Source organism: Alligator mississippiensis, chromosome 16 (genome assembly GCF_030867095.1).
Source record: "Alligator mississippiensis isolate rAllMis1 chromosome 16, rAllMis1, whole genome shotgun sequence".
Taxonomy (NCBI): domain Eukaryota; kingdom Metazoa; phylum Chordata; order Crocodylia; family Alligatoridae; genus Alligator; species Alligator mississippiensis.
Window position 1 is genome coordinate 20,353,928 of NC_081839.1, and position 14,703 is coordinate 20,368,630.

Here is a 14,703-nt window from a genome sequence, read left to right on the forward strand (position 1 = left end):
ACACTAAAGTGCTACTATGTAATCATGTGCAGCAACTACTGCATGTTAAAATAGGTTAATGCATGATTTTATACTATTTGCCTGCTTCATGGTCCCCTCTCGGATTGAAGCCAGGGCTAGAACATTGTCCCCATGCCCTGGCAGCTGCTAGGCCCCAGCTCTGAGATCAGGGCTGGGGCTGGGACGTTGTCCCCCGCCCCAGCAACAGGCAGTTGCCAGGCCTCAACTTCAAGATCAGTCGGGGCTGGGACATTATCTCTACGTTGGGACATTGTCATCTCCGAGATCTCAAAGCTGAGGCCTGGCAGCTGCCTGCTCCTGGGGCACTGGACAATGTCCCAGTTCCTGCTCTGAGATCGGAGAAGGGGTTGAACAGCAAGAAGCTGTCCAGACCAGGGGTGTGGGGTGGGAGGCAGCTGCCCCAGAGGCAGGACAGCTCCTCTTGCTTAGCACCCTTGGGTGCTTACTGTGTAGAAATGTGAAGTAATCTTTCGGTGCATTAACTGCACGTGTAGATGTGCCCGTTATAGAGCTCAAAGCTATGCCACTCCATGGCAGAATTATCTCTGATCCATGTTACCCAGCTTGTGTTACACTAAAGTGTAGCCACTCTAGGCTACACCTTAATGTAAATGCCCCAACCATCCTGCCTCCCCCACTGGCCCAGATCAGGCCAACTGCCCCCCACCCCAGCACCCCAGAACCCCATTCACTGGAACCCCATGCCTCTTCCCCCCTACCCCTGACTGCTTATGGCTGCTCACACTGCCCATTCCAGGGAAGCAGGCAGGGGAAGATTAACCTGCTTGCCTGGCTGCCGCTGCTCTCTGGGCTGGGCTCCCCTGGACCAGGGGGCATGGGGAGAGACCAGAATAGGGAGGAGGGAGATTTTTACCCTTCAGTCCTCTAGGCCCCTACTGGCCTGAAGTGTTGACTGCTCCAAACTCAAGCTAGCCCTAACACCCATCAACATTTGAGCAGCTCACATTGTAACATATAACAAGGCCCTAATGAAGGGAGATGCTAGGTTCTGGCATACCCTTATAAGTAAAACAACTTGGCAGTGATGCACAGAAATAGAAGGAAGGTACCCCAAGTGGGGTCCAGGGGTTCTTCCATATAGTGGGCTGAGGGATAAATAGTGTGGGAGGAGCAAACAGAAAAAACAAGAAGCTGCCCTTTTCTCTGGGTAATTCCATAACCTGCCAGTCCGATCTGCACAGAGGTCTCTGTCGAAAATCGCAGAATCATAGCAAAGCTGAGCTGGAAGGGACCTCAGAAGGTTACATCTAATCCAACCCCCTGCTTAAGGCAGGATCATTCTTATCCAAGCTGTCCTAGATAAGTGTTTATATAACCTGTTCTTAAAAACTTTGAGAACTACCTTCACATGGCTAACAATCACAGTACCCTAAATGTCAAAAACACCCTAACTTGCCACAGATAAAACAGGAGACAAGGGCACTGTCAATGTCCTGCCATTACAAGGACAGCAAGTAGCTTGTGAAAATACGCTAAAGGGATCCAAGAGGGCTTGCAGAGGGAAATTAGATACCTGTATGAAGGACTGTGCAGGGTAGTTCAGAAGAGAACCTGGAAGAGCAAAGCCATAGCAAGAGGGATCCTGGGGGTGGGAAGGAAGTAGAAACTGGCATCCAGAGCCCTATGGTGAGAGAAGGTGAGGGGGATATCAAGGAAGGAAGGGTAATGTCAAGAGAAAGGGAGAGGTGGAGTGACATTTCCCAGGCCAGACAACAGGGAGGAGAGACCCCCTCCAGGATGTCAGCAGTGGGCTTCTAGTGATGAAAATGTTCTAGCACATGAATCTGTATGTTCTCCAGTGCTCCTTCTGAAGCTGGCCCTCTAGGCAACAACAAGGGGCAGATAAGTGGGGCCAGGAGGAAGCAAACAAGTTGGAGGGTTTGTGGCTCAGTGCAATGGCTGGTACCCTGGAAGGAAACCAACCCCAGATTCTAGTCTGGACCCTGATTCCCAATGGGGTAGAAATTTTCTTACTGCACTGCTCTCCAGCTGTTTTATCCAAGGACTGTTAAATGCAAGAAGCAGTGGCTCAGATTAAAAAAGAGTGCTACAGAAGCAGCTGGTAATTGCCCAGCCTCTGGGCTGGTTGTTAGACCACCAGGCTGGGACGTTAAAGCAGTGGTTCTCAACCTTTCTGTGCTGGGACCCATTTCTAAACATTGGTGGCCAGTCCCAACCCAGTGGTCCCCCTGTTGCCTCTGGCCCCCAGTGTGTGGGGCATGGGGGGCCCCCCAAGCAGCCCCTTGCAGGCTGGAAATCTTGACAGCCTGCAAGGGAAAAAACATGGTTTCCTATGTTTTTTCTTTCTTTAAAGAAGAATCAATTTTTAAAGTTTGTTTGTGACCCATTCACAGATTCTTGTGATCCACTGCATTAGAGGGATACATGTTCAAATGCCCTCTGGGTGAGGGTGCTTAGAGCCAGGAGTTTGATGATTTCTGTTTGAGTGCCCTAGCCTCTCAGCTCCTCGGGTTAAAACATAGGAAGGCTCCTCTTCCCAGTTCTATATGATCAAGTATAAGTGTACATCATAGCCATGCATCTGCCCAGGCAGTTCACTGCTTTCTGCCCATGCTCAGTCTATGCTTACATGCCCATGTTGCAGGGTAACAGAATCACAAACTGGGCATAAATGCTAAAAAGCTGAGAAACTGCCACTCAAGTGAAAAAAAAGAGAACAGAATTCTGCCTAGAGAGTCAGCAGCTACACAGGGATTTGAAACCATATCCCCTGGCTCATAGGCCCATCCCATCTCCATCCTAGGATAAACCCTTCTATTAGTGCTCCAAGGGCTAACTGTGGCATCACTTGAATGGTGTCCTGCAGGCTTGTTCCCTGCTTCATTTTCTATTGGAGCACATAGATAAAACATGGGAGAGCAATGCTTTCAGGGCACAAATTAAGAGCATGTGGTGGAGTCATGTGGAGTCAGGAAAGGTCCTAGAGCCCTCAGATTTAGGACTCAGAGGGACAATCTACCCAGCTATGTGCTATTCCAATGCAGCTCCTCAGTGGGAACCTTCAGGACAACCCTGAAGTGAGCTGGCCTGCCCTCTCCACAAACTCTAGAGAGTGTCACTCCAAAGACTACCCATACAGAACCCCCTCCATCAGCATTCCTACCAGTCCTATACCAAGAACAGTTAATTTTCCATCTCAGCCCAGCAGCCCCAAAGGTGTTAAACTCAGTGGGCCAAGGAGATTGCAAGTTCTGCCTATTATTTATAACCCTAATTGCTCCCCATCATCAGAAAGCAGCAGACACACAAAGGGCGCTGGAGAATTCACACACAATTGAATTCCCCAGTAACAATCAGCAGAGAAAGAACACACAAGAAGAAGAAAAAAAAAAAAATCAATCAGGGTAAAGATGTTGGCTCAGACAGAAATTATCTGTTGTGCCTGGCAAGCTGTCAGCAGGCAGGCACTGTGCCTGTCATTTCCACAGAGGGACAGGTGCTTCTGGCCTGCAACACAGCAACAGACAAAGCACCTGACAGCAGATCAAATGGCACGTGCATGTGACCTGCTGGTTATTACAGGCCACAGCTTCCTCCCACCCCATCCTTTACTCTGATCTGACAGAGGTGGCTTGAATTGAAATCCTCCTTGCTGCCTGAAATCAGTTGTTGCTCCTCAGGTCACCATTCCCCTGGCTCAAGCCTACATCTGCTGAGGTGTAGCAGGGTGCCAGAAGTGCCACAGGAAGTAGAGCATGGGTGGGTGAAATACAGCCCAGGGTCCAGATCTGGCCCACCAGGCCATTCTATCTGGCCCGCAGGGCCCCTAAAAAAATGCAGAAAATTAATATTTATTTGATCCTGGCTGCCTGTCAGAGATGACAGGAGTCAGGGGCAGTAGTACCCAGGGGAAGCCAGCAGCAGGACCCAGCAGCAAGGCCTGCCCAGCCCCATCCCCCCAACCAGAAGGCCCTGCCTAGCAGGGGCTTCTGGCCTGGGACAGTGGGGCTGTTCCTGCTTCCCTGCGCCGGAGAGGGAAATGCGACCCTTGACAGCTTGCCAAAACTCAGTAAGCAGCCCTCCACCTGAAATAATTGCCCGCTCCTGATGTAGAGGGAGGCTCATTGGCATTAGCGACCCCTGTCACTGTAGAATTTCAACTGTGAAGTTGATGTTTTCTATCTGCTCATCAGGGAGGATGTCCCCAGAGTTTGTAAGTGGTAATGAGTCCTGACTCGGCTTAGATCACCAGTACTGTTGGTATCCTGTTCCTGCATATGCTATGGTGTCCTTTAGTATCTCACCTCACTGGCACTGGTGCCTTTGGTGTATGGATCAGGGCTGTACTGGCCCTAACTGTGCCTTAGGGGCACCAATTGTGACCTCCAGCTGTTGGCACTGGATTTATGACCCAGCCCTGATACCTTGTTCCAGGTGGGCCCAACCTTTCTGAATTTTACTGACCACAACACCTCCATTCAATAATAGGTGAATTTTCTTGATACATAGTGGCTGCATCTACACGAGATGCTAACTGCGCAGTAGCTTGTTACTACTGTGCAGTAGTATCATGGAGCATGAAGCATGATGCGACAATACTGTGCAGTCAGTGTCACCAAAAATCTGTTCAGAGAGGCCACTGTGTATGCAAGTACTAAATGACTGTGTAGTAACAACTACGCAGTCAGCATCTTGTGTAGACATGGCCAGTGATAGTAGATAAGACTAATGTGTGTAAATCAAACAAAATGACTACATACTACTACTTATTTACCAGTTCTAGGGCTTCACAACGAGACAGTATGTCTGGCCAGTTTGCAAATGCCACCCCGTGGTTCTTGCATGAATGTCGGACATCAGCAGTCTTGGAGGTTGGGGGCCGTTGCCCACCCCCAACGGGGCAAGCAAGACGGGCCAGTCATATGCCCTTCTTAGGCAACCTGCTGACCCCTAGATCCCCTGGGATCACTATACTGATGCTGAACTTAGCGTAGACACCTGATCAGCAGAGCACAATGCAGCCCAGAACTCCTGAGCTCAAACAATCCACCAGCCTCAAGAGTTCTGAGCTGTGGTGCGCAATACCCTGTCATGGGGGTGGGCATCGGCCCCCGACCTCTCAGACTGCTGAAGTCCGACATTCAAGCAAGAACCACAGGGTGGCGTTGACGGACAGGCCAGATGTACCGTCTCTTCATGAAGCCCTTGGACTGGTAAATAAGTAGTATTGTGTAATCATTTTGTTTGCTTTACTCACATTAGTCTCATCCACTATCACTGTGTATCAATAAAATTTACCTATTATCAAACAGAGGTGTCATGGTTGGCCACATTTATATAGGCTAGGCCTGCCTGGAACAAGGTATCAGGACTGGGTTGTAAATTCAGTGCCAACAACTGGCGACTCTGCCAGGATTCAAAGGCAGTAATCTGGCTGATTGGGGGATTTGCTGATACAGAGTGAACCTCTTTAGAGGGGTCAGCCAAGATCCATAGCAGAGTGAGGCTGTGGGACTATAGGTGGAGACCTGTGTTTAAGGTGAAGCCATATAGTAGTTCCAACTAGGGTTTTAACTTAAGTAACTATGTGTACGTCAGAGTCTTTTGTACAGGAAGCTAATCACAAGCAGCTGTGGGCCCCTGACCCCTTCCCCCCAAGAATAGCATGAATATCCTAGGAAGTAAAGGAACAGATTGTACGAGTAGGAGAATATTAACAGATACTGAGTGCAGCTGTGTAAACAAAGGGTGTTTTTTTCTTAGAAGTTTTTTAAACAGAAGAAGTCCCAACCAGGAAAAAAATGGGTCTTGCAGACACTGTGACTTTGAAGTTCTTTTTAGGACTGGACAGGGTTCCCAAAAGATTGTATACGGTTTGTTGATGGATCTAGTTGTATGAAAAGAAAACCCCAAAAACAGGGTTTGCTGTGGTAAATGTAAAAACAGGCTGCAGAAACAGTAGTTCTGCTTCCAGGGAAAAGTCAGAGCTTTGCTGGATTGATTACTCACATGGTTAAATGCAGTGCCCTCAAAGTTATAAAGGGTCAGTCAAATTTAGAAAGGTTGAGCCTGTCCAGAACAAGGTAACAGGATAGGGTCATAAATTCAGTGCCAGCACCAGACACTCCCATAGCCAGGCCCAGGCATCACAGGTATTGCTTACTGGGTCTGCTAGCCCTTCCTCTATCTGTTTAACCAGCCTTGCCCTTGTAGGGCTGCTTCGCCACCATCTCTGCCCCTTTTCAGGGCTCAACACATAGAGTGCCTTCCCAAGACACCCCACTTCAGCCTCCAACCACCACTTCAAGCCATTCATGGTCCCCTGGCAGAAACAGAACACCAAACCATCAACTAGCCAGTTACCCACTCAAACAAAACCCACTGGGGTCTTTAACTGCTGCAAAACAAACCTCTGCCCCACTCTGCTGGTTCCCTCCCAGCCTTTAGGGCAGGGACAGGCAATTATTTCGAGTGGAGGGCCACTTACCGAGTTTGGGCAAGCCATTGAGGGCCGCACAGTTAACCTCACCCCTTGACAGGTACCCCTCCCCCTTGGTCCCCATTTTGGGACTTGAAGTCCCCAACCCTACCCACTGAGTTTTGCCACTGGACGTCCCTCCCCTTGCCCCCAGAAGTGCTCCTTTCAGGAAGGGGGGTTGCCATCTCAGAACCAGAAAAATACCAAATTGTATTCTAAAAATCACACATCTACTACAACATTCATTAATTTGATTTCAAAAAATATTTTTGTCCTGATTTGCATGTATTTGTATAGTGTACATAGACATGATTATACAATAGCTTAAAATGAAGTCTTATTTTTGTATGTTGGGGGCTATGGGTGGGAGGGTATAGGTTTGTTGGGGGCTGCGGGTGTGTGGGTATGTGGGGTGTGGAGGAGGGTATGGGTGCATGGGGGAGTTTGTGGGGGGTGGACAGGCACGGGGGTGGGGGTGTGTGTATATGTGGGGTGGGGGGAGCATGTGGGTGTGTTGTGTGTAGGATGTGGGTAGCTATGGGGCTTGTGAGTGTGTGGGGATAGGATGTCTGGGGAGGGTTATGGCATGTGAGGAGTGGGAGGGCTTGCCCATAGCCCCCACCCCACGACAGGCAGAGCCCCTGCCAGTGCTCCGTTAAGCCCGGGCTCCATGTTCCTGGCCCTGGGGCACCAGCACAGGCCCTGTGTTCCCACTCACTCCCACCTCCCTCTCCATCTGCCAGCACTGCCCTTCTCCTGCCACTTCTCCATTCCCCCCACTCACCGCTTCAGCACCACACAGTTCCCAGCTGCACGGCTGAGACTGCAGCAGAAGCAGGACAGGCCTGGCTGGCAGCACACGGAGCCAGCCGAGAATTGCAGGGGCCAGGCCAGCTCCTGCTGAGCCCTGTGGCCTGGCGCTGCAGCTGGGAACCACATGGTACTGAAGCAGTGGGTGGGGGCTGAAGGGAAGTGGCAGGCAGGAAAGTGGGGAAATGGCTATGGCAGGCAGTAGGGGAGTGACAGTGAGTGAGTGAATAGAGCATAGCAACAGCTGGGCAGGAGTGTGGGGCCCATGCCAGTGCCCTGGGGCTAGCACCAGCAGGTGTCCAGAGTGGGGCAGCAGGAGTGCAGGGCCTGGCTTGGCTCCATAGAGCCCCTGCTGGTCCAGGCCCTGTACTCCTGCCGCTGGCATGGGCCCCAGCACACTAATGTAGGCCCCGTGCTCCTGCCCAGCTGTCACTGTGCTCCACATGCCTGCTTGCTGCCACTTCCCTGCTGCCTGCCACAGCCATTGCCCTGCTTTCCTGCCTGCCACTGCTGCCACTCTCCTCCACCCCATGCCTGCTACTCTGGCATCATGTAGTTCCTGGCTGCAGCACCAGGCCACAGGAGTCAGCCTAGCCTAGCCCTGAGGACTGGAGTGATCACCTGAGGTCCTCCCCTGCTATTGAACAACACATGCCTCCAGCAGCTGGGGGCACATGGTGGCACTGGTGGCAGCAGGAGCGTGGCGGTAGCGGGGAGCTCTTGCAGATGCCATCAGCACTGGCGGCAGGGGTGGTGAGCAGCAATTGCCTGCAGACGCTGCTGGCAGTGTCGGGGGCGCCCAGATGCCGTCGGCAGTGCTGATAGGGGAGAGGGGGGGATGCGCACCAACCGCCCGCAGATGCCACCGACAGTGTCAGTGGTGCCTTTTCATAGGGGATGCACCACCATGCTCAGGTGGTGCATATGCACCCCTGTGCATCCCTTACACATCACCAATGTCCCCTGCCTCTCCCTCCTGCCCCCACCTTTTTATCCGAATTTCCCTGTCCAGCAGAGAGAAGCAGGAACAGCTCTAGGTCGCAGGGTCCAGGGAGCTGGTGGTGGGGTGGGATGGGGTGCGGCTTGGTGGGCCTTGCTGCTGTAGCTGCTGGGTCCTGCTGCCAGCTCCCCCTGGGTCCTTTGACAGGCAGACAGGGGAACATAAATATTAATTTTCTAAATTTTTTAGGAGCCCCACAGGCCAGCTAGAATGGCCTGGCAGGCCAAATCCAGCCATATTTTGCCCACTCCTGCTTTAGGATACATTTCAAGTCTGCTCCCTCTTTTACATCCTCAACTGGCAGGAGTAACTCTCTCTGACCAGGTCAGGGCCAGACTGCCTACTCTGGCCCCAGCACTAAGCTTATTTACTGCTCAGACTCCACCTCCTTCTGATCACCTGTCTCCAGGCCTTTTAACTAGGCACAGTGTTTTCTATTCAGTCAGTTAGCCAGTCTGTTCTTTTAAGTTTTCCCCTGCAGCCTTACAGCCCCTGCCTCTGAGCTCCTGTGCCTGCTGGCTAATCTGAAGTCTTGCCTCTCTGAGCTACAAAGGTCTTAGTCTTAAAGGGCATCTGTCCCATTCTCTTGCTCCTCATCCCTCTGGAGGTAACAGGGATAGGGTTCCCTATTACAGCGGGGTGTCAGACTCCAGCTCACGATTGCATGCACAAATATCTGGGTCTGCACAGCATAGCAACCAAACAGGGTTCATTTAAAAAAGTGTCCCTTGCCTCCAAGTAGCGAAGAAACTTCCAAGCAAGGCCCTGGTGTGAGTGAGACAGTGAGTGCTGTGGGAGCCTGCAGTCTGCCTGAAACAAGGGTTCTGAGCATGTGTACTGCCCCACCCCAGTACTCACAAAACTAAATAATGACACTTTAATGCAAACACAGACTGTTTGGCTCCTAAGCCTCTGAGCAGCAGGAATGGGAAAGGGAGGACAGCAAAACTCCTAGAGAGGAGGTGGATCCCATGGATGCTACAGGGAATGAAGACTCACTTCTGCACACCTGCACGTGCCTGGCTGCAAGGGGCAGCAGGGCTGTTCAAGCCCCCTGGTGCAGTATCTCTAGGCTGCTTGTGCAAATGCATCCTGTGTATTCACTGTCCTGGTTCTAAGCACTTGGCTCCTATTGTATGGACTGGCTCCTGCCCAGCTTTAACTTCTGTACCCTGGGTGGCTGGCACGGATCTGTCTCAACCTGCAATTCACTTTCTGGACTTCAAGCCTAGTCTGGATCCCTGATGCCAGCTCTGCTCTAACCATTTCTCAGAACTGCCTATGTCTCAGCTCTGACCTAGGAAAGGAAACACTGAAGGGCAGATAGAGAAGGTATGGTTTTAGGGAAGGGAAAGGAAAGGAGAGTCAGGGAGAAGAGTGAAAGGTAGGAGTAGTGCTCGCCCCCAGGGACAGTTTCTCCTGCTGAGTGATGCTAGCTGAGATGATACTAAGCTACAAGGATCTGACCATTCATTATCTATGCGAGACATCTCCTGTCTTCAATCTTTACCAACCTCCCAAGGGTGCCTCGCCCTAGATTCAGGGCTGCTGATGATTACCCTGTATTTACACCCTGGAGCTTGGATGAGAAGGTAGGATGGTCTAATGGTTACGACATGACCTGGAACTTGGGAGATGCAGGTTCAGTTCTATGCTCTACCAAATACTCCCTCCATTATCATGGGCAAATCACCATGTCTCTCTGGGCTTCAGTTTCTCATCCCTGCAATCACCAAGGGTGCATTTGTCATGGCCAGAAGGTGCTCAGATACTCTAATCATGGGCATAAACAAGAATCAAATCAAGTTCCGGCCTGTGCTACAGGTGGCTCTAACATGAGGCTCAGCCTTACTGACTGCAGCAGGGGCACAGTGAACTGGAGCTATTTCCTATGGGCTGAATTGCACATCAACATGCAGCAGAGGAACCTGGAAGTTTGAAACTGGGAATGAGCGGGGAGAGGAGACAGAACCAACCCACAGCAGCTCTAGATGTAGGTTGTCATCCAATCCGAGTCCTATAACTCCACACAGGGCAGGCAGAGAACAATGCTGCTGCTACTACAGGCCCCAGTGTGTCATTGCTAAAGTCCTGGGACCTGCTGCTTTGTTTGGGAAGCCCCAGGGCCAGGCTTGTGGGTCAGCCTGGCCAGCAGCAACCCTGTACCTCAGCAATGAAGATATGGAACAACTTGATTCTGATGAGCTTGCATAGAAAAGTGGCAGAGATACTGCATAGGGAAAGGGCAGGAAAAAAAAAATCACACCCTCACCACTAGAGCTCCTGTGATAGCTTCCTTAGTGCACAGTAGCCCACACCAGGGATTGTGGTTTGTTTGCCCATGCAGACTGGCTGGATCCAGTCCTCAGTGAGTTAGCTAAGGCCACTTCCTGTGCACAGGCAAAACCTGCCCATGTTGACCTTCTGCCCACTGTCACAGGGTCATGGCTCACCTGCTGTTGGCTTGCATTTGTGGGCTCAGTTCAGTCACTCTTTGCAGACAAGGGCAAATGTAGCAGGACCAGGCCCTAGGGGTGGCTGTGATGCCCCCTCATGGCCATCTGGCTCCTGTCCCACTCCAGCTCCCCAGCATACTCCCTTTTTCTCTCACCTGCCACATCTCGATGGAATTATTTTCTGTTGTAGAAGGGAGGCTGTCCCAGAGTCCCCGAGTGAGCCCTAGAATCATAGCACATTAGGGTTGGAAGGGACCTCAGGAGGTCATCTAGTTCAACCCCCTGCTCATAGCAGGACCAGCCCCAACTAGATCATCCCAACCAAAGCTTTGTCTAGTCGGGTCTTGAAAATGCCCAAAGATGGAGATTACACCACCTCTATAGGTAATCTGTTCCAGTGTTTTACTACCCTCCTAGTGAAACAATCCTTTCTAATATCTAACCTAAGCTTCCCTTGCTGCCCAGTATGCTGTTAGCCTTCTTGGCAAGAAGGGCACACTGCTAGATTCTATTCAGCTTATCATTCACTGTAAGCCCCAGGTCCTTTTCTGCAAAGCTGCTGCACAACCAGCCAGTCCCCAGCCTGTACCAGTGCATGGGGTTGTTCTGCCTTAAGTGCAGGACTTTGCACTTATCTTTGTTGAACCTCATGAGATTCCTTTTGGCCCAATCCTCCAATTTGTCTAAGCCACACTGAATCCTAGCCCTACCCTCCAGCCTATTTACCACTCCCCCCAGCTTGGTATTATATGCTAACTCACTGAGGGTGCACTCTATGACATTTTCCAGGTTCTTGATGAAGACATTGAACAAAACTGGCCCAGAACCGACCCCTGGGGCACTCCACTTGATACTGGTGGGCAACTAGATATTGAGTCACTGATTACTACTATAAGCCTGATGCTCCAGCCAGTTTTCTATCCACCTTACAGTCCTAGCCAGCTTCAGGCCAGCTGATCCCCAGTCCTGTTCTTCAAGCTTTGAGGCCCCCTTTTGTCCCATCAGTGCCTCAGGGCACCATCTGCCTTAAGAATTATTCATGGCCTCCTCTGTTCCTACAGCCTTGCCCATGCCTTGCAGATGTCACTGAGACACCATTTGCCTTCTTGTATAGGCTTCAAGTCTGGCTGTTGACTGATGGCCTAGACCCACTCTCTTTGGCCTGGCCATTCCAGTCTCAACCTTTGGTCAGTCTCAGGTTGCCTCTCTTGGCTCAGGCTCTGGCCCTCTCAGCTTCAGCCTGTTTTGGTCTCAGAGGGTAGTGAGGAAGCAGAGCTTTGCACATTTCCTGGAGCCTTTAGTGCCATTTTGCGAACTTTGCTGAAGGGAATGCTGGTGGAGACAGGTTCATATGGGGAATTTGTTTACACTCTGAGAAGCTTCTAGAGAGGCAGAAAGAGAGGTTATCTTTGGTAAACAGCACTGGCCTAGTGAAGGCAGGAGAGAGAGAGAGAGAGAGAAAGAGAGAGTAGGGAAGACTGTGGAAGGGGTCAGCTGCATCGTGTGGGGCAGGAAAGGAGATATACAGGGCCTAGCTGCTTGCTGCTGATCTCCTGTGCCAGCCTCCAAACCAGGTGGTCTACCCTACCATGAGCAGTTCTGGGGATTCTCCGACCATTTCCACAGAGGACATGAATGCAAAGTAGAGAGGAAGCACTCTTATACAGTCATTGTTGGGATCTTCCTGGACATGAAAACTTGGAGGACCCAGTGCTGGGATATAACTGATCTTGCCTTTCCTCATCATTCAGGGAATAGTGCATTTTGCTGGATCAGTAGTCTCTTCCAAAGGACAAGGGTTATGATCCCACCTGAAGAAAGGTGTTTGTGCCCAAAACCTGTCAAAGAACTTTTTTCCAACTATTTAGTTGGTCTAATAAAAGATATCACATCTACTCAAAGAACCTTGCCTGCCTCTTGCACATAGTGAAGTGGAAGCAGCAGATTGGGACCAGGGGATGTGGTAATGAGAACCTGCCTGAAACATTTCCATCCAATATGACCAACAGTTTGGCTCTAAATGTGGGAGGAAAGGATATTTTTGGTCTCAGTGATATGTCTATTAAGAGGACCTCCAGCTGCAGAACAGACCCCCCTGGCTGGTTTTATGGCCCTAGCCTTGTAGAACAGATGCACTTGCCCATAATAACCAATAGCACTGCCAGAAGCCTGGCATCTCACAGCCTGCAAGGGACATAAACTGTGTTTCCCAGCTCCACTGCACCTGGCCTCCATCAATGGGAACTGTAAAGCGTAGCCCCTGCCCTTCAGGGGCTAGGCTGAATTAAAAAAAACAAAGCATAAATGAGCGTTAATGGAATTACTCTGGATTACTCATTGCAAGCTGCCCCCGTGAAGTTTTGCATTGTCTGGAAACAACTGACTAAAGATGAGGCTGTGTTAACTGTGTCAGAAGTCAAAGAGTGTCCATGCAAAGTACTTCATTTTTTCAAGCTGCAGTCCTCAAAGGCGTTGCTATGAACAGCTGCCCCTTGCTGTCTTCAGCTGCAGCACCCCTAGCCTGAGGGGTTCTCCTGAAAGAGTGGTTGGTTCTAACAGGCCAGGCTGGGGCTGGGGCTGGGACAGGCTCCCTGAAGGTTTCCAGCAGGAAAAGTCTCCCATAAAGTTGGGGATTCACTAACAGTATGAAACCCTGTGGCTCAGGTCTTGCAGGATGCAGCAATTTCTTCACATCTGCTATTGCCAGGAAAGTTCACCAGGAGGCTTAAATAAACAACAGTACCCTTCTGAACCAGGAAAAAAAACTACCTGCAGAGGCCAGGCCATGGCTCACTAGCTCCCTTTCCCTCCTTGCTGCACAGATTCTTTGGGCACCTTAGGGCTTCACAAGACACTGAGCCAACAACTTGTAGCACCGATGGGATGTACCAGACCTCAAGCCAGTACATGGCTAGGTTGCACTCCTGCCCAGTGTCTGTGCAGCCAGGCTAGGGCAGTGACAGCTTGCCACAGAACCAGGAGCAGGTGGCAGAGCCCCCAGAAAGGAATCAAACAGCTGGGCTAAGAGAAAGATGGACACTGTGGGCCATGGCAAAGCCAGGTAGCTGGTGCACTGCCCACAGCCCTCATCACTGCCTCCCTCTTGCCAGGTGTGTTTTATGGGCTCCTGACACTGCTGGGAACCTTGAAGACCAAACTCATCTCAGGACGAAGGAGCTGTAGCTCCACTTCACAGAAAATTAGTTATAGGCCTCTTTTTTCATGTCACTCTTCCCCTCTCAGACCACCTCATGTTACCCACACCCTAGGTCTTTCTCTTTTTCTTTCTGCATTTTCGCAGCCTCCGTCTCTGCATCGTGTCTTCCACATCCTTACACAAGCACCAAAACCTTCCATTGCTCATCCAGTTTAGAGGGCACCATCCTACCTAGGAGGCCTGGCTCTCCAGGTCCCACAGGTCATGGTTTATGCCCCCAGTCTCAGCTGGCAGACTACCTGTGCACACCCGGGCAGCGAGGATTTGAGCTCCTTTTATCCAGATCAGAAACACTAAAAAATCTTGCACCCCTGAAAATGCAGCCTGGAAGATAAACTTATAGGCTACCAAAACACATATCCCAGTCCCAATCTCCTTGGGATGAGAGTGATCAGCAAGCAAGGCAGTGAAACCTGAGTGAGATCAAGTGAACATACCCAAATGGAATTTGGAAGCAGGCTGTTGCTCTGCTTGTATGGAGAAGTGGCACTGACCTCTCTCCATCCAGAACCTACCCCAGAAATAGAGAAGGCAGATGTTTAAATGGACTGCTTGTCCAAAGACAGCATCACCAGCCACCTCTACTATCAGGTCACAGGCCACATCCGGTGAACTGCCAGCTCAAGGAACCATCCAAGTGAAAGCCAGCAGAAGCCCGTGACAGCGCCCACTGGGCAGGCTAACTCCTGTGTCTCTGGCCAGTTTTCATGCAAAGCACTCTTGGAAACTCAGCCATTCT

The 14,703-nt window shown here is 50.9% G+C and overlaps 1 protein-coding gene across 10 annotated transcripts in view; it reads right to left on the reverse strand.

The window, feature by feature from the left end:
* ROBO3 (roundabout guidance receptor 3) overlaps positions 1–14,703 on the reverse strand; it is a 283,680-nt gene that overhangs the window by 47,162 nt on the left and 221,815 nt on the right. The gene's annotated exons all lie outside the window — the stretch shown is intronic.